This window comes from Ursus maritimus, unplaced genomic scaffold (genome assembly GCF_017311325.1).
Source record: "Ursus maritimus isolate PB19 unplaced genomic scaffold, ASM1731132v1 scaffold_35, whole genome shotgun sequence".
Taxonomy (NCBI): Eukaryota; Metazoa; Chordata; class Mammalia; order Carnivora; family Ursidae; genus Ursus; species Ursus maritimus.
Window position 1 is genome coordinate 11,264,337 of NW_024426119.1, and position 21,722 is coordinate 11,286,058.

Genomic DNA, 21,722 nt, shown 5'->3' on the forward strand with positions numbered 1-21,722 from the left:
ATACAAATTTTAGGATTGTTTGTTCTAGTTCTGTGAAAAAAAAATTGCTGCTGGTATTTTGATAGCAATTGCATTAAATCTGTAGGTTGCTTTGAGTAGTATGGACATTTTAACAATATTTGTTCTAGAGGATTACTCTTCCTCTGTATCAGCTGGAATATATTTCCTGTCCTTTTTAATTCTGCTCAGCAAAAAGGGTTCCAGGCCTTCAAAATCAAGAAAATATGCCTTGTTTTTATCTTAACGCACATCTCTCTACCTCTGTTTTTCCCACTTCACTGCAACCCAAATTTATGTGATTACAAAATTGAGATTGCAGACAGAGTGCTTAAATCACTGGGGGCTGGTGGATTTCTTTCTGCTTATGCAAATAATCTATTGTGGACTCTATAGCAATGTCTTCTCAATAAAAAATATTGTGAGATCTGGGATCTTAAGACCAATACCAGTTCCTCTTACTCCAACCTTGGGGCACACACTATGACTGACCTGTGGATTCCATGTTCACTTCATCTGGTTTCTACTGTATGTTTCCAGCTCCAGTGCTGGAACATCTTAAAAGAAACCAGGCAATAGCCTAGTAAGGGGAGGTTTTGACCTGGGTAAGTCACCCATTACATACCATTTTCTTCTTTCTCTCAATCTTATTGCCTTCTTTTTTTTTTAAGTAATTTTATTTATTTATTTTTGAGAGAGAGAGAACAAGCATGAGCAGGGGGAGCGGCAGGCAGAGAGAGAAACAGGCTCCCCGCTGAGCAGGGAGCCCCATGTGGGACTCGATCCCAGGTCCCAAGCCCAAGGCAGAACTCAACCGACTGAGCCACCCAGGTGCCCCTCTTACTGCCTTCTGTTCTCTTTGGAGAAAAAAAGACTCCAAACTCAGACTTTCCAAGAGAAGTTTTATATTTTCTGAAATAAAAAGCCACTATTTTTACTAACCCCTGAAGGTGTGAATAAATGCCCATCGAGTTATTCTATCACACTGCCTGTACCGCACAGATGTTCTTTTATTCTGGTCCCTAGAAGTTTTGAGGATCAAAAAAAAGGGGGTGGCAGAAAGAAGACCTAATGAGGACATGAGAACTATCTTAAATATGTGAAGGGTTGTCATATAAAAGAGTTGGTAGATTTATGTATATCTACAGTGCAGAACTAGCCATTAAGGGAAAGATTAATGGAATAAACATAAGGGTCTCTCCTCGTATTTTGAGTATGGTTATGTGGAAGAGGTAGGAGACTTTTTATAAGATATAGCTAAGGGGCATAACCAAAGCCAACATAAATCAAATTAAATCAATCTTAGAGTTTTCTGCATTTGATGTGAAGGAAACTACATGATGCTTTGGGCTCCCTGACCTTGTAGGACCCATATACCCAGGAAATATTTTTTTCACCCTCTCTCTAAAAGGTTTGGTTCTCACCTTAGCTTGCAAACAAAAGCAACCAGGAATTCTGTTTCTGGGCCTTTGGCCCTTATCCACACATTCTCAGCAGAACTATAACTAGATTTTCCAGTCAGCCTGTGAAATCCACTGAGTCCCATTAGGTGAGTTTTTTCCGGGGGGGGGGGTGGCAGGGGCAGAGGGAGAGGATCTCAAGCAGACTCCACACTGAGTGTGGAGCCCGACGCGGGGCTTAATCCCATGACCCTGAGATCATGACCTGAGCCGAAAACAAGAGTCAGCCGCTCAACCAACTGAGCCACCCAGGCTCCCCTGCTTATTTGTTTTTAATATGACCCCAAATTTGGTAATTCTATGAACTGGAGTACTAATTAAAGCGACAAAAGGTTAGACCACTAGAGGGAGTCCAAAACCAAATAAGCCGGAAGGCTACAGGATTGTTGATGCTAAAGTATTCTCATCTGTGGCTTCTATTAGATTTCCCAAGATTCACACCAGGTGTGTGAAATGGTCTGTTGTCTATACAGTTACTTATTTTCACATAATTTCTACATGCCTCAGGCCATATAGAACTCACTTTCCAATTTAAAATTTAATTGCTGTATTAAATATCAAAATGATACTCTCCCCAATCCAAATTTACTGGTGCATCAAAATCCAAACAAAATGAATTTATCTTCCGATAGCAATTCTAGCACTGAGTTGTTTCGAATGGGCTTGCTAAACCAAATCTTTTGTGAGATTTTCCTGAAGAGACGCATTTAACAAATAGTTCCTTTTCATTTTAGTTACTACATTCAAGGTTACAGTCGCTCTAATATTAACTATAAACATTCTTCATTAACCATAAATCTAAAATTCAAAAGAAATAGTTGGAACCGTTTATTTTTTGGAATAATGATTGTACATTATTTTTGTGTCTTCAGCATCAATAATGTTACATATTAAATTATATTTCAGGATGTGAAACATACCATAATGGTAAAAAATTTAAAGAAAATGGTTAAGTTAGTAGTCATGAATGCTAATCTTTCTTATGTTTCCATTCTCATGTTATGAACGTGTTATGTTCAACCCTGATATATGTGAACATTAGTAATGATTATGAGTTGTAATAGATAAGTGTAGAGAATCATTTAACCACACTTGAAAAGGCATGATTTGCAAATGCTTTCATCTCAACATGTTCATGCAGATATATCGTGACTTATTTCCACAGATACTTAATATGCCAAACAGTTTCTTATTTTACTTTATTATTTTTTAAAGATTTTATTTATTTATTTGACAGAGAGAAAGAGCACAAGCAGGGAGAGCAGCAGGTAGAGGGAGAAGCAGGCTCCCTGCTGAGCAAGGAACCCAATGCAGGACTTGATCCCAGGATACTGGGATCATGACCTGAGCTGAAGGCAGACACTTAACTGACTGAGCCACCAAGACACCCCCAGTTTCTTATTTTAAAGCATATAATGAAAATCCTCTAAAATAGGACACTGTTAAATTGTTCTTTTTTTTTTTTTAAAGATTTTATTTATCTATTTGACAGAGAGAGAGGCAGCAAGAGAGGGAACACCAGCAGGGAGAGTGGGAGAGGGAGAAGCAGGCTTCCTGCTGAGCAGGGAGCCCATGCGGGGCTCGATCCCAGAACACTGGGATCATGACCTGAGCCAAAGGCAGATGCTTAACAACTGAGCCATCCGCGCACCCCTAAATTGTTCTTTAAAGCTGGACATCTTTAGTCTTTTTCATGTATCAATGCTAGAATTATTCTTAACAAGCTACAGAGTCATGAGGTGATTAGAGCCATCAGAAATCTTGGCTGGACTACAAACGACCTGCAGACTATGGTTCACAGAACACTGTTCGTAAAGTCTGTTCTTGCAAATTTTCCAGGAACTACTTGTTTCATAATTTCTGAGAAGTCTAAGATAATTATCCTCTACGATGTTGGTTCAAACTGTTCAACTAATGAAAGTAATACTATTCATGTATTTATTAAACAAAAATTTATTGAACATCTACTTTGTGCTACATACTGTCCCAGAGGCTTAGTGTATGGTGGTTAAAAAAAAAAAAAGTAGGGGCACCTGAGTGGCACAGCGGTTGAGCGTCTGCCTTCGGCTCAGGGTGTGATCCCGGCGTTATGGGATCAAGCCCCACATCAGGCTCCTCCGCTATGAGCCTGCTTCTTCCTCTCCCACTCCCAGTGCTTGTGTTCCCTCTCTCGCTGGCTGTCTCTCTGTTGAATAAATAAATAAAATCTTAAAAAAAAAAGTAATTCTTGCCTTCATGAAATGTATAGTTTAGTGGGAAAGTTAGACATGAAAGGACTCAATAAGTCAATAAACCAGATAATTAACAAATGATAAAAATTGCTATTAAAAAATAAAACAGAAAAGGGCTACTTTACACAGGGAAGCAGGGAAGGCCTCTCTGAGGAAGTGACATTTAAGATGAAACCTGAAGGATAAGAAGGAGCCAGGCAGAAGAATTGGGGCTGGGTGGTGGGGTGTGCTAGTTAGAGGAAGGGCTGTGCCAATGCCCTGTGTTACAGGGGGGCTGGGGGTGGGTGGGGCATGATTGCTAAGTTGGAGAAATTAAAAGGTGTGTGTTGTTTTTTGTTTTTTACCATATCTTTGGTACTTATATTCCATTTATTTCTAAATAGATGGATACTTTATTACTCTCACACTTTTCCTCTAGCTGGATACTTTATTACTACTTTGAGTATGCTGTATATACTACTATACAGTAAGTTATATAAGGATAGAAACTAACTTTATAATCTCTATCTAGTGGAGCCTGGGTGGCTCAGTCAGTTAAAAGTCAGCTATCTGCTCAGGTTCTGATCCCAGGGTCCTGGGATCGAGCCCCACATCTCAGGTTCCCTGCTCTGCGGGGAGCCTGCTTCTCCCTCTCCTTCCCACTCGTGCTCTCTGTTGCTATCTCTGTCTGTCTCAAATAAATAAATAAAATCTTTAAAAAAAAATCTCTATCTATGGTACACTTTACAGGGATCTGGTAGTGTGCTGGAATATATCTGTGCTCAACAAATACTTGATGAGGGGCCCCTGGGTGGCTCAGTTGTCATGGTTCAGGTCATGATCCCAGGGTTGTGAGATAGAATCCTGCCTCAGGCTCCGCACTCAGTGCAGAGTCTGCCTGGGATTCTCTCCCTGTCTCCTTTTCCTTCTCTCTTCCCCTCTGCCCCTCCCACCCCCACCCTGCTCACATGTTCTCTCTTGCTCTCACAAATAAATAAACAAATCTTTTTAAAAAAAGAAAAACCTATTTTGGATCACTTTAAAGTTGATGACTTGGGGCGTCTGGGTGGCTCAGTCAGTTGGGCATCTGCCTTCAGCTCAGGTCGTGGTCTGAGGGTCCTGGGATTGAGCCCCACTGCCAGCCCCATGCTCAGCAGGGAGCCTGCTTCTCCCTCTCCCTCTGCTGCTCCTCCTGCTTGTGCCCTCTCGCTCTCTCTCTGTCAAATAAATAAATAAAATCTTTTTAAAAATAAAAAATAGTAATAAAGTTGATGACTTCCCTTGATCCACTCCCTTCTCCAAGATAAGTGTTTCTGCTGTGGGTTTCCTCACTAGCCTGTGCATGCCTCCTAGAGTGATCATCATACGGTATCATAGCTCTGGTCTCCTTGTCTGTCTAAACTCCGTAAAGACAGAAAACAGTCTTGCTCTTCTCTGCATGCTCTGTGCCTACCACAGAGCCTGAAGCATTTACCTGTAAAATACAGATCTGCTGAATGAATGAATGAATGAATGAATGAGTGGTAGCAAGGCTAGATTGGTAATACAGGACTCAGCTGTGGAAAGCTTTGAATACCATTTCATTCGTTCATTTTGTGTGCCAGGCAATGTCCTAAGAAATGGGCCGGAATAATAGCCAAAGCACTACAAGGGAGGAGAGGACAGAGTTAATGGTATTCCCTCCTGCAAATAAATTCTTTACGCCAGGCCATTCATCTATAAATCCTCAATACAAATCTAACTTCCTCCTCCATAGCGTGGTTCAAATTGCTCTTGCCTTAGTCTGGGGTTCTATAGCACTACCCATACATCTGTGCGTCTACTTGCATTCTGTTCACGCTGTTAGGCAATTACTTATGCAACTTTGTGTTATCTATCCCCAGTGAGATCTTCAAGTGATTTGAGATTTGTATCACTCTTTTCTAATATTTTATCATTTTGCTCCCCACCCCCAACACTGAGCAAAATGCTAGTAGCTTAATAATTAAATATGTCTGTTCTTTCAATCACTTAGAGATTTGGTTTGAATTTAGCAGAATGAGCTTGAAGAATCTCAGAAAATCTGGTTTGAGTATGATACGTGAGCTCTATTAGAGAACTCTAGTCTATCATAGTGAATCCCAGAACTTTCACACTCTCAAGCTTGTCCAGGAATTAATCTAGGATCTGGTCTTGGGGACTGAGACAGAAACAAGGCCAAGCTACAGAAAGAGGAAAACCCTATCTGAAGGTGGTTTGTTCATAGTGACTCACAGATACATACTTCACTCAGGTTTCCTCTGGTGCTCTGCTACACCCCGTCCAAAAATAGAATGAAATATTTCATTTCTATTTTCCAAGCCACCAAGATTAGGCTGAGGAGAAGGAATCATCCTTGTTGCACCATGATGTCTCCTTGACTGGTAAGATCTTGCTGGAAGAGTACAAGCCCTGAGAGAGGAGAGAGACAGAGAGAATATCTCATAACCCTCAGGCCTCCAAATGGGAGGACTGACTCCAGAAGAAATTGACCCACTGGGTTCCGAAGTAGCAAAACTACAGATAAAAGGAAGAGGATAAACATTCTGAATCCTCTCGAGCAGATAGGGAACTTTCTTTAGAATAATCACATTGTTCACATTATCCTTGGTACTGAATACTTCATTTGTCCTTAAAATGAAGGTCACTGTTTCCCTCCTACGTCCAAAAATGTGTAGGAGTGGCCATGAATGCCTAGGCATTTTTCAAAGTTTTCTTTGGGCAACTCCTTTCCCTGTTGTTCTGCTACTCCCAGACCTTCAAATTTTCTGACTTCAAGTAACCTCAGTATGCTTCTAATTACCATGCAAGCGTCTGACCTGCTTTGCTGCCATGGGGCTGAATTCTAGGCAAACATAGCACCTCCAGACAGAATTCATGGAGTCTTCCTCTGGCTTTCTTCAGTGTAACTTGCACTCCTTTTAGCACATGGCTTCACTCTGCCTTGAATGAGCTAGTTGTCTTCCTAGCCATCTTCTCTCTATTCCCTTCTGATTTTAAGAGCTGACATTGTGTGTTAGTCATGCTTAAGCTTTCATTGTACCTTCCCCAATAGGGGCTACTGGCTTCCTGCTGTATGATCTTGAGCAATCCATTTAGCCCTTCTGAGCCTGAATCATTTAATCCGTAAAATGGATTAATGTGAAGAGTAAATGACATGCAATTATAAAAACTGTAATTATTATTGCCTATCTTTTAAAGTCATCATGGGATGATTTATGGAAATCTCTTTTGAAAAGTAGAAAGCTCTATTGCTGTATAACATAAGGCAGTAATAGCTACACTTGCAGAGTACCAGGCAGAGTTCTAATTGCTCATCTAATCCTCCCACTACCCTTGGCCGGTTAGAATTTTTATTTTAATTTACAGGTGAAGGAGTTGAGGCACATAAAGGTTAAATAACTTCTCCAAGGTCACAGAGCTAGTATGTGGCAGAGCTAGGATTCAAAACTAGGTCATCTGGCTGGCTCCAAAGTCCCCACTCTGAACTGCTACACTACACTGTGCTATAATCACGTTTGGGTTTGCAAACTAGGTTCACTAGTTACCTAATAGTTACATGACCTTGAGCAAAGCTTACAATTCTTTTTTTTTTAAAGATTTTATTTTATTATTTATTTGACAGACATAGAGACAGCCAGCGAGAGAGGGAACACAAGCAGGGGGAGTGGGAGAGGAAGAAGCAGCCTCATAGCGGAGGAGCCTGATGTGGGGCTCGATCCCACAACGCCGGGATCACGCCCTGAGCCGAAGGCAGACGCTTAACCGCTGTGCCACCCAGGCGCCCCCAAAGCTTACAATTCTAAGCTTATTTTTCATCATTTGTAAAATAGATAAAAGTAATTCCTACCTCAGATTCATTTACTCAACGATATTTATTGAGCTCCTACTGTTTGCTGTATGCTGGGCATACTGCAAGATCATGATAATTAAATTCACATAAGACGTTTGGCATATTGCCAGACTCATATTAAGTGGTCAATGTTAATTATTATTTCAGTTAATTATAATAAGCCAATAATTTCTCTGATACCTATTTCCCATTGCTTGGCTAGGGATTATGTTTTTGTCACCATATAGCCATTCTCTACGAGTCCCCTAATTCTATTTGAAACACTTTTTGTGGCACTGTTATATAGGATATTGTCTTGCTATCACAGCAAAAACGAAGCAAAACAAAACACGGTACAAGAATCTCTCAGAGCTAAATAGAGAAAGTGCTTTAAATGGCTACCTTGTGATACATAGCTAAGGCCAGGAAGGCACACAAGATATGCTTACTACGAAGGAACAGGAAGTACGTTTGGTGAATGTGAGGATATGAAGATGATCAAATATAATGCTTTCAGGAAATGTATGATGAGGTCATCTTAGGGAATGAAATAGCCCCATATGACATCTCTGGTGACATGTAAAGAGCCCAGCAACATACTTTGGACTCTATACCGAAACGGATGGCCTGCTGTGTTCTCCTGTGCTGTGCTTTGGTGCTCACAGTGTCCGTCCTATGCTCGCCTTAGCCACATTCTATGAGACTCAGCAGTATTTGCTAGGTTGCATAAAGGACTTCACCTCCCTAGACTGCTGATAATCAAATGATCAATACAAAGTTACTTTGAAGTACTCCACACACACGCGCGTGTGCGTGCGAAGAGTGAAGAATTTTACACAAGTGTTATACTCATGCACAGAGAATACTTAATGTAGGAAGCAGATGTGGAAAGTACTACCTTCCCCATTTCTGAAATGGCTCTCAGCATCCTTTATTTTTTCAACATCTTTTTCTTTCCTAATGTGACCAAGCTTGCCTTCCTGTCCCATTTCAGGTCCTAATAATAATGATCAGGATAGCTAATGTGTAGTGAGTGCTGATGTAAGTGCTTTACATGTACAGATCTTCAACTTATGATGGGGTCACATTCTGATACAGCCACTGTAAGTTGAAAATGTCATATGCGGAAAATGAATTTTAGATACTTAACCTACCGGACATCATCGCTTAGACTTCAACGTGAGAATACTTGCATTAGCCTACCGTGGGGCAAAATCATCTAACACAAAGCCTATTTGTATAAAGTGTTAATATCTCATGTAATTAACTGAATGCCATACTGAAAGGGACTTACGGAATGGTTGTGAGTGTGTGGGTTGTCTATCTACCCTCTTGATCGTGTGGTTGACGGAGCTGTGTCTCCCCGCCGCTGCCTGGAATCATGAGAGAGTATCGTAGCACATATCACTATCCCGAGAAAAGATGGAAATTCAAAATCTGAAGTGTGGTTTCTATGGAACACATATTGCTTTTACACCATCCACCATCATAATGTTGAAAAATCGTTAAGTCCAAACATCCTAAGCCAGGGACCACCTGTATTCATTTAATCGTAACAACTCTACGAGGCCTATTAAATTCGGGAAACTTGACGGAGGGGTTCAGGAACTTCACAAGGTCACACAGCTAGTACGCGGTAGAGTCGGGCTTCAGCCCTGGCCGTGTAGCCCTAGAACACGTGCTCCTACTGCTTCTGCGCACTTCCTCCCGCCCTGCGACAGTGCCTGCCATTGTCTTAGGCACATGTGTGCCAAGCCGAAATTCTTCAGGCAGCAGTCAGCAGTTTTCCTCTTTACCTTTTGTAATCAGGTCCATGAAACCTGAGTCCTTTTTTTTCTAAAATCAACTCTAATATAACACTTGTTATGATCAATTCAGAATCTTATCAACTGGTAATAATTCATGCTATAAACTTTTATTTTTACTCATTATCTGGGGAAAAGGAGAATTTAGCAATAACTCTGTATAATATTAACTAAACACTAGCTAGCTCACAATCACAAATGCATCTATTCAAGAAATGAGGTCAAAATCTCAGCTGTTTTCCTCTGATGATTACGTGATGTATGATAACATTCAGGCTGATACTTGGCTCAAAGGTTAGGCACAAAGTTGGCAGAATCAGCTTTATTAATGGCATCGGGATTAAACAGGATAAGCATTGTTTTGAAATGAATGCAAAGTATCTTTCTGAGATGTCAGAATGAAGTGGTGAAAAACCAGGACTTGAAAGAAATCTTGAGATTAACTAGTGAGGCCTGGAGAGGTTAAGTGACTTGTCCAAGTAGTTAGTTATGCAAGTGGTTAATGGTTGAGCAGGGGCTAGAGTCAGGTCTCCAGCTCAGCCTGCATTTCCTCAGCACAGCACTTCCGACTGGACCTACCTCAAACAAGCTGCTGTCACACATGCAACAACGTGAAAGACTTCTCACAGTCAAGAAACCCTTCATTAGTTGCCCTAATGAGGACACTATACTCAAGAATCACAAATTCATTGTACGTATAAATAAGTAGACTGTAGGTCATATCAGCTTAATTTGAAAGCAGCTGAGGGTTTGGCTGCTATGGCTTAGAACTTGAAGGACAGACAACCTACTTCCTGATTGTGAGAAAACAACAGCAGAAGCAATCATATAAAGTGTATGTGAGTGCTTTACTAAAATCCTCAAGCACAACTTTAGGGTAAGAAGCCTCAAGTTCTAAAAGTGGAACATCTTTCCACAAAACTGATGTCTACATTAAACTAACTTATTGTCTTTTTGATGTAGTCTGGGTACTTCTTTTCAACATCAAAGGAACCACAGAGTTGAGGAAATGTTTACTTCAAAAGCAGTGTTCTTAAGAAACAATTCTTTCCTTCCTTTGGCCTATATTAGAAGATATCCAGATAACTGAAGTTTATTCCTTTTTCATCACCAAAAGTTTTTTTTATTTTTATTTTTAAAGATTTTATTTATTTATTTGAGAGAGTGTGAAAGTGACAGATCACAGAGCTCCGGAGAGAGAGAAACAAGACTCGCCGCTGAGCAAGGAGCCCAATGTGGGACTCGATTCCAGGACCCTGGGATCATGACCTGAGTAAAGGCAGACACTTAACCAACTGAGCCACCCAGGCGCCCCAAAAGTCTTTTTAGTACACGAATTTGTCCCATTTTTATGGCTGCCTTTCTAAGACGTATTATATGCTTTCACCTTCTTGAACAGAATATCCTGAAACAATTTAACCTTTTTACAAAAGTTGATCATTATACTGAAATTCACAACAATGGTGATGGTTGAACCTGATGACTGCTACAGTTTCTTTCAACTCAAGTTAGTTAGTATAAGACAATACCAATGAAGGTATGTTCCGAAACAACCAAAGACGTCTTGTTTTCAACCTAAGGTTTTTACGTCAGGGGTATAATAGTGCAGCCTTACTTCTAGATCAGAGATAAGGAATAGGTGTTCACACAAAAGCATTCAGGATTGTACATAGAAGTCACTCAGGCAGGTTGTTAAAAGAAAGATTGATTCAGGCCTGAGATTCTAGATTTCTTTTCTTTCTTTCTTTCTTTCTTTCTTTCTTTCTTTCTTTCTTTCTTCTTTCTTTTTTTTAAATTTTTTTTTAAAGATTTATTTATTTATTTGAGAGGGAGAGCTCGGGGTGGGGGGGAGGAGGGACAGAGGGAGAGAGGAAGAGAATCTCTAGGAGACTCCCCACTGAGTGTGGGGCCCAACCTCACAACCCTGAGATCATGACCTGAGCAGAAATCAAGAGTCAAACGCGGGGCACCTGGGTGCCTCAGTTGGTTAAGCGTCTGCCTTCAGCTCAGGTCATGATCCCAGGGTGCTGAGACTGAGCCCCACATAGGGCTCCCTGCTCAGCCGGGAGCCTTCTCCCTTCCCCTGTCCCTCTGTCACTCCCCCAGCTTGTGCTTGTTCTCTGTCTCTGTGTCAAATAAATAAAATCTTTAAAAGAAAAAGAGTCGGATGGGGCGCCTGGGTGGCACAGCGGTTAAGCGCCTGCCTTCAGCTCAGGGCGTGATCCCGGCGTTATGGGATCGAGCCCCACATCAGGCTCCTCCGCTAGGAGCCTGCTTCTTCCTCTCCCACTCCCCCTGCTTGTGTTCCCTCTCTCGCTGGCTGTCTCTATCTCTGTCGAATAAATAAATAAATAAAATCTTTAAAAAAAAAAAAAAGAAAAAGAGTCGGACGCTTAACCACCTGAGCCATCCAGGCACCCCTGACATTCTACATTTCTAACAACCTCTCGTGTGATCCATAGAGAACTCTCGGAGAAGCAAGGACCCAGGGAACTCCACATAGCAAACTTTTCAGTCTGCCTATTGACAGGGCTTTATGAGGCTAGGGAGATCCTGGGACAGGGCAGAGTTTTCCTCTCACGTTTGCAAAGAGCTTTGAATAGATACGGATCATTCACAAAGTACAGTCAAAGCTTTATAGTAGAAGGAGGAGCTAAACTGAACATTTTTATTAGGCAATTAATTCCACAAACATTAATTAAGCAGCAATCAGTGTGCTGGGCATAAGGGCTGTAGCGCTTGCTCTCCCGAGGTCTGAGTCTGGTGAAGGAGACAGATGGGTCCACAAGCTGTGACAGCCGTGTGATAAGTGTTGCAAAGGAGGCAGCAAGGTGGTAAGCCGGTGTGTGGGGAGGAACCACTCCTCTCTGCCTGTGCGAGCTAGAGAAGCCGTGGGACCTCGCAGCGGGGAAGACCGCGAAACAGTACTACGTGATCTAACCAGAGCCAGCGAGGAACCGGTCCTATATTAAACACTGAAGTCAGCGGGCGGTGCATGAAAATTTGGGGCTACTGGATCTTCCCTGCCATGAACTGGCTGCCCCATCAGAAATGTGGTTGCCACAGAGCCGGGCAGCAACGCAGTGTCTCATGCTGCAGACGCACTCTCTTGGGAATGCTGGTTGATATACATGAAATCTGTCCCCTGAGGTGCCTTAATTGCTGTCACATGAACATAACTTTCTAGAAAAGGCCATGTGTTGGCTCTCATATTCTGTCATTTCTAAATCAGGCCTTCATAAAAAATTCATGCCTCTGAGATCATTCCATTTCTATCTTATAGCTGAATACTTGTGGCTCAGGCCTTGCAAGCCTGTCCCAGTACAGATTTCCCCCTCCATCTGAAAGCACAGCATCCCCATGAAACATTTTCATGAGGCAAAAAGGTGTAAAAGAGAGAAGCAATTACCTTCTCTTAGAAGGGAAAATCCTTTTTGGATTTCTTTCTGTTAATGAGAACAGGTACTAATGTAGTAGATCTTTTGTGAAAGCAAGTGGTATCATGCGAACCTTGGGATAGCAAGGGAAGACTGTATGTAGTTGGGCTTTCAAATTCTCAACAGCATGGCTGAAACAGAAATTTAGGGTTCAAAGCCAAAGTTCAAAATTGTTTCCTACTTTGACCCTAAGCTTGCAAATTCTCAATTTTCTACCTCGGCAGACCTTTCTTTAGTGAAGACAACATGACTGTGGGGCAAATTTTCCCACTTAAATGGTCTCGAAGGTTGGGGTTGAGTGCTTTCTGCGGGGATGTTGCCCAGACCAAGTAAGACTACGGCAGCCGGGTACAGAAAACTGGCAAAAGTGAGTTCTCTTTTTCCCAGGGCCCAACTGGAAAAGTGCCCTTTTTTCTGGCACTGGGAGCCATAATTCTGGAAAATTCTTTATCAGCAACAAGTGAGACAGATAGGAGTGAAATAGCAAGTACAGACCTGAGTGAGACGGGCAAAGTGCACAGCAGACAGAGTGCCTTCCCACGCTAATCTCCCTGTCCTGCCAGATCCCCGCGGGTCACACATGAGAGGAGCCAGGTGGCTGTGGGAGGTTTTCTCCCAGAACAGTGTCTACAGTTTCCTCGGGGCAGAGCTGCAAGGGAAAACATCTGTGACAATAAGACAGTTCTTTCTGGGTACACACAGAACCCTTTGCTTCTTAAAAAAAAAATGGCACTTATGTTTTTTTTTCTGATTATAAAGTAATAATGGCTTATAGAGAAAACTGCACAAGTTGCAGAAAAGTAGAAAGAAGAATATAAAGAATACCCATTATATCTCTGTCCAAAGATGGTCACCATTTAGTAAGTTTCTTTCCAGGATTTCATATGCATAGATATTCAGCATGGTTAAATGAATACTGTACGGACAATTTCATATCCTATTCTTTTTCTCATAATGTTATGACATAAGAATTGTCCTAGGTTATTAAAACTCTTTGTAAACATTCTTCTCGATGGCTGCATCTTTCATCCTATGATGAAATTTATGTATTCTAAGTCCTAAATGTATTCATTATTTAAGAATATTCATTAAAAAATGTACTGATTGTATGGTGACTAACATAACATAATAAAAAAAGAACTAGGAAAAAAAAAAAGAGAAATGTACTTAATCACTTAAGAGCCAAATGCTGAGTGTGTTGCAATTTCTTTAATCATTCTCTAGTTGTTGGTCATTCAATCTGTTTCTTATTTCATAGTGTTTTGTTTTGTTTTTGTTTTGGGTTTTGTTTTGTTTTTTGAGGATATAGGCCAAAAATGAAAATAGGGAGTCAGATTGAAGAAAAGGGTTGAAAAAAATACTGGGAGAGGAATTTTGGCTGAAAGAATGAGACAAGGGGGAGGGTCCAGCGACAGCTGCCTTCCCCCCACTGAGCATCCGAAACATATTTTCTGCAAAACCAGGCACTATTGGTGGGGGCAAAGGAATCTCTGTGGCTCTGACACTATGTAACATAGTGATGGTGATTCATTAACTACTGTGTCACTTCTGGAATTGGCCAATATGCATTCCTCTGTCTTAGGTGCCAGCGGGCTGTGGCCACCCCCGTCCAGTGCTGCCAGTGCTACTGGCTGTTGGGTTAGGAAAGAGAAATGCCAACTTAGGGGGGAAATGCCAACTGAGGGGGAAAGGCAAGGCACAGTTTTTTTTTCAGCAGGGTGAGTGGAGCTATTTTAGTCCCTGCTACAAGTCTTAAGGTTGGACTCAAGTGCGGATGAATATGTAGCCTATTTCCAGAACCATCCCAATGGGATAGAGCCTTCTGGAGCATCTTCCCCTCCCTGATGTTTTCCCTTCCTTGAATGCAGAGCAGGAGGCAACAGCTTCACCTATGCCAAAACACCCTCTCTTGCCTCTGTAGAGTTCTCAAGAAAGCATCGGAGCCGTTTCTGCACTTGTCTAGAGGACTCTTCCTATGTTCTGACTGACCTGCAGATGCTCAATTTGTCAAGGACTCATTACCACGCAATCTTTGTAGGTGCCGTGTTATCCCAAGAGGGGCAATTATTTGATAAATAGCTGCCAGATGAAAGACTCAGAGAGCTCCTGAAGCATGAATGGGAGCACCGTGCAGGAGAGTATCTGATATTGGAAGTAGTTGGACTACATCTATAACTTGTGGTGTGGAATAGTATTCCCTGAGAATTGTGACAAAGCCAAGAGGTATAGAAGTGAAGGGCACAGGCTTCAAAGTCTGAGCGGCCTGGGCTTGAATTTGGCTCTGTCGGAAACTGGGCAGCTGTTTGACTGACTTTGGCTCAGTTTCTTCATCTACATGAGATTATTATTTAGGAATACCTCCCTGTAGATGAGTCAATGAGGTAACATACATGAAGCTCTTCTCCGGCACAGGGTAAGCACTCAGTAAATAGTGACTATGACGGCTAAGGAGAGTGAAAGTGATTGTAAAATTAATTAAGGTCAACAAATACTAATTAAGCACACTTAGGGGTCTGGCAGTATGAGAGACCCCCCCCATACACATATACTTTATCTTCTACATAAACGGAGTTTCTCTATATGGTTCATTTATATTAAAGAAACTTCACCTTTTTCAAAACAGATCAGTTGCATTATCTACTAACTTGTAAGCAAGTCTCAAATTCTCCTCCAAAAGAGAGGAAGATTGGTGATCATGTCTCTTTCAAGTCCATTGTTTAATTTTATAGGAGTGAGCTGTATTTACTGCTCATCTACCTACTCTAAAAAGGAAATTTCCTCTCAATCATTCAGCTCGAAGGTATGTATTATGTATGTATTTATTTATTTTTAAGACTTTGTCAGAGAGAGAGAGAGAGCAAGAGAACACAAGAAAGGGGAGCAGCAGGCAGAGGGAAAAGCAAGCTCCCCACTGAGTGGGGAGCCCAAAGTGAGACTCGATCCCAGGACCCTGGGATCATGACCTGAGCCGAAGGCAGACGCCTAACCAACTGAGCCACCCAGGTGTCCCTCATACAATGTATGTATGTATGTATGTGTGTATTTAAAGATTTTATTTATTTATTTGACAGAGAGAGAGACAGCCAGCGAGAGAGGGAACACAAGCAGGGGGAGTGGGAGGGGAAGAAGCAGGCTCCCAGTGGAGGAGCCTGAGGCGGGGCTCGATCCCAGAACCCTGGGATCATGCCCTGAGCTGAAGGCAGACGCTTAACAACTGAGCCTCCCAGGCACCCCTCATACAATGTATTTAAAGAAGTATTTCTTCTTTGTATTTGTAAGCAACGATTAATTTTGCCTCATTTGAAGAAAGGATGTTAGTTCCTGTAAATGGGCATCAGTTCCTCCCTAAATAAAGGTATTTCAGTTTTGACCTGTTCTCCGATAGGTGTTCCAAAGACGTACAAATGGCCAATAAGCACATAAAAAGATTATCAACATCATTTGTCATCAGGGAAATACAAACGAAGCCCACCATGAAATACTGCATCACACCCACTAGGATGGACATCATCAAAAAGCTGGACACGTAAGTGTCGGTGAGAAGAGACTGGAACCCTCCCTACATTGCTGCTAGGAATGCAAAACTGGTGCAGCCACTTTGGGGCACAGCTTGCCAGTTCCTCAGAGTGTTAAACATGGGGTTACCATATGATGCAACAATATCCAGAAGACATGAAAACCTACATCCACATGACAATTTGTTCATGAAAAACAGCATTATTCCTAATAGCCAAAAACAGTACCAATGTCCATCAACCGATGAACAGATAAACAAAACGTGGTGTATCTATATAATGGAATATTACTTGGCCTTAAAAAAGACCGAAGTACTGACACAAGCTACAATGGATGAAACTTAAAAATATTATGCTAAGTGAAAGAAGCCAGACACAAAAGACCACATATTGTATGTTTCCATTAATATCAAATGCCCAGAATAGGCAAATCAATAGATTAAAAGGAAAATTAGTGTTTGCCAGGGGTTGGGAGGGGGAAGGAGAAGTGCCTGCTCATGGGGACAGGATCTCTTGTTGGAACAATGAAAATGTACTGGAGTTAGTGGTGATAGGTGCACAACTCTGGGAATATATGAGAAACCACTGACCTTGTACTCTTTAAAAGAGTGAACTTTATGCGCTGTGAATTATATCTTAACAAAGCTGTTATTATTATTTTTTTAAAGACTGGGGTGAGGGATGCCTGGGTGGCTCAGTCGGTAAGCGTCTGCCTTCAGCTCAGGTCATGATCCCAGGGTCCTGGGATATAGCCCCAAGTCAGACTCCCTGCTTAGCAGGGAGTCTGCTTCTCCCTCTGCCCCTCCCTTCTCCCCTCTGCTCGTGTTCTCTCTCTCTCCCCCGCTATCAAATAAATAAATAAATAAATGAAAGACTGGGGTGAGACTGGAACAGATGCAGTTGTTTTTCCATCAATAAAAGTTGCCTGCTATATACTCATGGTATCAAGACATGACCAGATGGCAATGACATTTGCCTTTTAGTTTAAGTTTAGTTAGGACCTAAAAGCGAATAGTGTTTACTTCTTTTAAGTTCCAGAACAGTATCAGAAGACTGAAGTGAAAGAAATAAGAAGATTCCTTGGAGCAGACTCTGGATGTTTCTTCTTCAATATTCTTTTTTTTTCTTAAGATTTATTTATTTATTTGAGAGAGAGAGAGAGAGCATGCACAGAGGGAGAAGCAGACTCCCCGCTGAGCAGGGAGCAAGCCCAACTCAGGGCTTGATCCCAGGACGCTGGGATCGTGACCTGAGCCGAAGGCAGACACTTAACCTACTGAGCCACCCAGGCACCCCTCTTCTTCAATATTCTTAAAGCCAGATGGGTTTGAGCACTGACTTAAGCTGAGATTATTTTAAATACTTGGGAAAAACCTGGATTTAACTTAGGGGCTACTGTTTTGCAATTGTTGTCTGATAAAAGAATCCATCTCTGAGACATGCTGGCCAGGAATGACCCAGATGCTGACAATAAAAATCCCACAGTAAGAGGACTGTGCAAAAGCTGCCTTCATAAGATTTTGCAACTCAGTGAATATGGAGGACTAGATTAGGGGGAAGAGGCAGAGATGTCTGGAGACTTTCAAGCCTAAATGATTTGAAAAGGATAGAACTCTTTCTAGGAGGAAGGGCTGGTGTCAGTTCCACTGCAGGCAGACTGAGTTTGAGGTGCTGACAAAATCCCAGTGTAGAAATGCGGCATTTTTAGAGCTGGAAGGGACCACAGAGATTATCTAGTGACCAGTGCCTTTAATTTCAGATGAGAAATCCCACACTAAGTGAAGAGGAGTGACTTGCCCCATATATAGCAGCAAATTGGTATTAGAGCTCCTAGGCTAACATTCTGACCTGCAGGTACTTGACAATGTAGGTCAGGCACCCAGGACAGAAAGTGGTGCTAGAACTCCTGAAAATCATCTGAATGGTGGGGAGAGTTAAAGTTATGTGAGAGGATTTCCAGAGACATAAAGGATGTTGAAATCAAAGACTACAAGATAGCAAAGACAGAGGTCCGGTTATTCAACTCCAAGCTTTCAGAGCAGCACCTCCTTCACTGAGATTGATCGAGGACCTGTGCTGTGACAGGCACTGTGCTCAGCATACAGCGGCGGATAAAACAGGCTCCCGGCCCTTTTGGAGCCAACAAGAGACAGAGAAGCAGGCAATTCCAGAGCAGTATGATGGGTACTGAGCGTTAGGAGAACGCAGCATTGTGGGAGCGAGCCAGTCCCGTATAATTTCAGGTCCAGAAACCAGATTTTATCAGTTTATCCAGAATTGACTAGGCAGGCAGGAAAGGGGGAACATTAAAAAGAGGAATATACTTGGAGAGCAAGGACTGAGCTCCACCTACCAAACTCACCAGACTCTGAAGGATAAGCTAGAATATTGATGTAGAAGTTTACAATGAGGGCTCTACCTTTCCAGCCCGAGCTTTCACTTGTGCTTGGCCTGAAGGGTAAACCCTTTCCCCATGTCAAGGTCTCCAGAAATGACAAGGTTGCTTAGTGAACTCAGAAGCTGGAGGAGTGAATATTCTAGAAGGATATTCCATCAAAACCCATGAAATTATTCTTTTTTTAAAAAAAGATTTTATTTATTTATTTGGCAGAGAGAGAGAGAGTGAGAGAGGGAACACAAGCAGGGCGAGTGGGAGCAGGATAAGCAGGCTTCCGGCTGAGCAGGGAGCCCAATGCGGGGCTTGATCCCAGGACCCTGGGATCATGACCTGAGCCTAAGGTGGACGCTTAATGACTGAGCCACCCAGGCATCCCCCATGAAATTATTCTTGTCCTCAATAGGTATCACCTTTTCAGGGACCAGAATATTCTGATTCCATCCTTAGATAGAGCTGGGTGAATAGAGTCTGACAAACTGTGCACTCTGGCTTCCTTTTTAAAAACTCCATTTTGACAATACCTCTGTAAATGCAGTCTTTTATTTTTTTTATTTTTTTTTAAAGATTTTATTTATTTATGTGACAGAGAGACAGCCAGCGAGAGAGGGAACACAGCAGGGGGAGTGGGAGAGGAAGAAGCAGGCTCACAGCGGAAGAGCCTGATGTGGGACTCGATCCCGGATCGCCAGGATCACGCCCTGAGCCGAAGGCAGACGCTTTAATGACTGCGCTACCCAGGCGCCCCTAAATGCAGTCTTTTAAATATTTATTTGCTTAATAGGCAATTCATTCAAATGTTCAAAATTTAAAAGTACAATAGGGTATGCAGTGAAAAATCTCCCTCTTGCCCCTGTCCTACAGTCACCCATGTCCTTGCCCCAGGTGCAACTTCTGTTATCACTGTCTTGTGTATCCTTCCAGAGACATTTCATTAATGCAATCCAAATCATACTTTTTTTTTAACTTAAAAAATTTTTTAAGGGGGGAGCACCTGGGTGGGTCGGTTGGTTGAGCATCTGGCTCTTGATTTCGGCTCAGGTCATGATCTCAGGGTCGTGAGGTGGAGACCTGCTGTCGGGTTCCATACTAGGCATGGAGCCTGGTTAAGATTCTCTCTCTCCCTCTTCCTCTACCCATCCCCCCTAGAATTCACCCCCTCTAAAAAAAAGTTTTTTAAGTAATCTCTATACCTAATGTGGGGCTCAAACTCACAACCCCAAGATTAAGAGTTACAGACTCTGGGGCGCCTGGGTGGCACAGCGGTTAAAGCGGCTGCCTTCGGCTCAGGGCGTGGTCCTGGCGTTACGGGATCGAGCCCCACATCAGGCTCTTCTGCTATGAGCCTGCTTCTTTCTCTCCCGCTCCCCCTGCTTGTGTTGCCTCTCTCGCTGGCTGTCTCTATCTCTGTCGAATAAATAAAATAAAATCTTTAAAAAAAAAAAAAAAGAGTTACAGACTCTATTGACTGAGCCAGACAGGTATCTGGCTTTAATACTTTTTAAAAATCACATCTGTCTTTAATTACATTCTAGTCATGAGAACATACTGTGGTCACTCTGTTTGAACTTGAGTAATACCATCTTTTTCTGATTTAATTTGAGAGATCTCCTGTCTCTTAAACTATAAGTACAAATGTCTCTTTGAATGGATGACTTCTGAAGATAGCTAATTTCATCCACTGTGTGTGTGTGTGTGTGTGTGTGTGTGTGTGTGTTACTAGTTTCACAGAGTATATCTCTTAAGCTCTAGGAACACATTACTATTGCTTCCTGTGCAGAGATTCTGGCGTCAACCATGACAGTGAAATAATGAATTCTTACAATAGGCCCTTTTGAGTTCATTGGTGTTGACCCAAGGACTTTATTAGCTTTCTGGGTTTTTTAAATCTCAGGACACATTTCACAAACTCTGTACTTTGTTGGGTGGAACCTGGTAGAGTTGAGCATGTCCCCAAAGCAACAGTGATGAGGGAGAAATTGGAAAACAGAATAATTTGCCATGCTTCTGATGAGTTTTCTATTCCTTGTGCTTTTACCCCCACATGACCCTAAATTATGCCCCTAGATTAACCTACAAGAGTATGCTACTATTAGACATGAATATGCATAACCAATAATTATGAGACCACCAAGATCTAAAATTATTGGTTTGATCAAAGTTCTTGGTGTTACACTAACCTATTGCCAGTGAGGGAGAAGAAGGCAAGAGTCATGGTCTATTCCACTTCGTTTGAAAAAAAGTAGCATAAACACCAAGGAGTTGCCAGGTATCACCATCAACGCTTTGCAGAGTTGGACAGACAGTATTAGACAAACCAGTATGGGAGGCTTGTGCTTCCAATTGATGAAGTCAATCCAAAAATTGTTACAGACTTTTTTCAAGAACAATACATATATCCATACACAAGAAAGAAAGAGGGAGTGAGGAAAGTGCTCTGATTTGCTTTTATAACAGTAGGACTGGTTTCGGTAGCTCTATCCACAGACTTTCCCCTGGATTCCAGAAGATAAGGGTATGTTCTATGGCTATAATATGAGCCTTTCTTTATGTAAGATTTAATGACACCCTGGCCTCCTTATTTCCAGGCTTCCAATTCTTACAACTGCAAAATTAAAAGCGTCTTTAATGGATGCTATGAGGGTGTCCTTAGATCTCAGACAGAAATTGTACAGAGTAATGTCAATACCATTTGTTAGGCATACTTACTGTACTCTTAAATTCCTTTATTGAGGAGGAGTATATCTCTGGCCACCCTAAGCACATTAGAAAATTAGACCTTAAAGGTGGCTGCATTTAATTCTTGGGAGAGGTACTTTATAAATTTTGAGAAATATTAGCCAAAGCCTTCAATAGAAGTGTGATGCCTTCCTTAGAAAGGAGGAAGAATTTGATTTCATGTCACAAAGCAAGTTAGTAGCAGAGCTAAGATATGGACCTAGACTTACTGACTCCTTATCACATTTGGAGGCCTCCTTATTGTTAGAGCTGGTAAAATATTACCTTGTATTCATATAACTCTTAGTGCCACACCACGTTCCGCATATGCAATC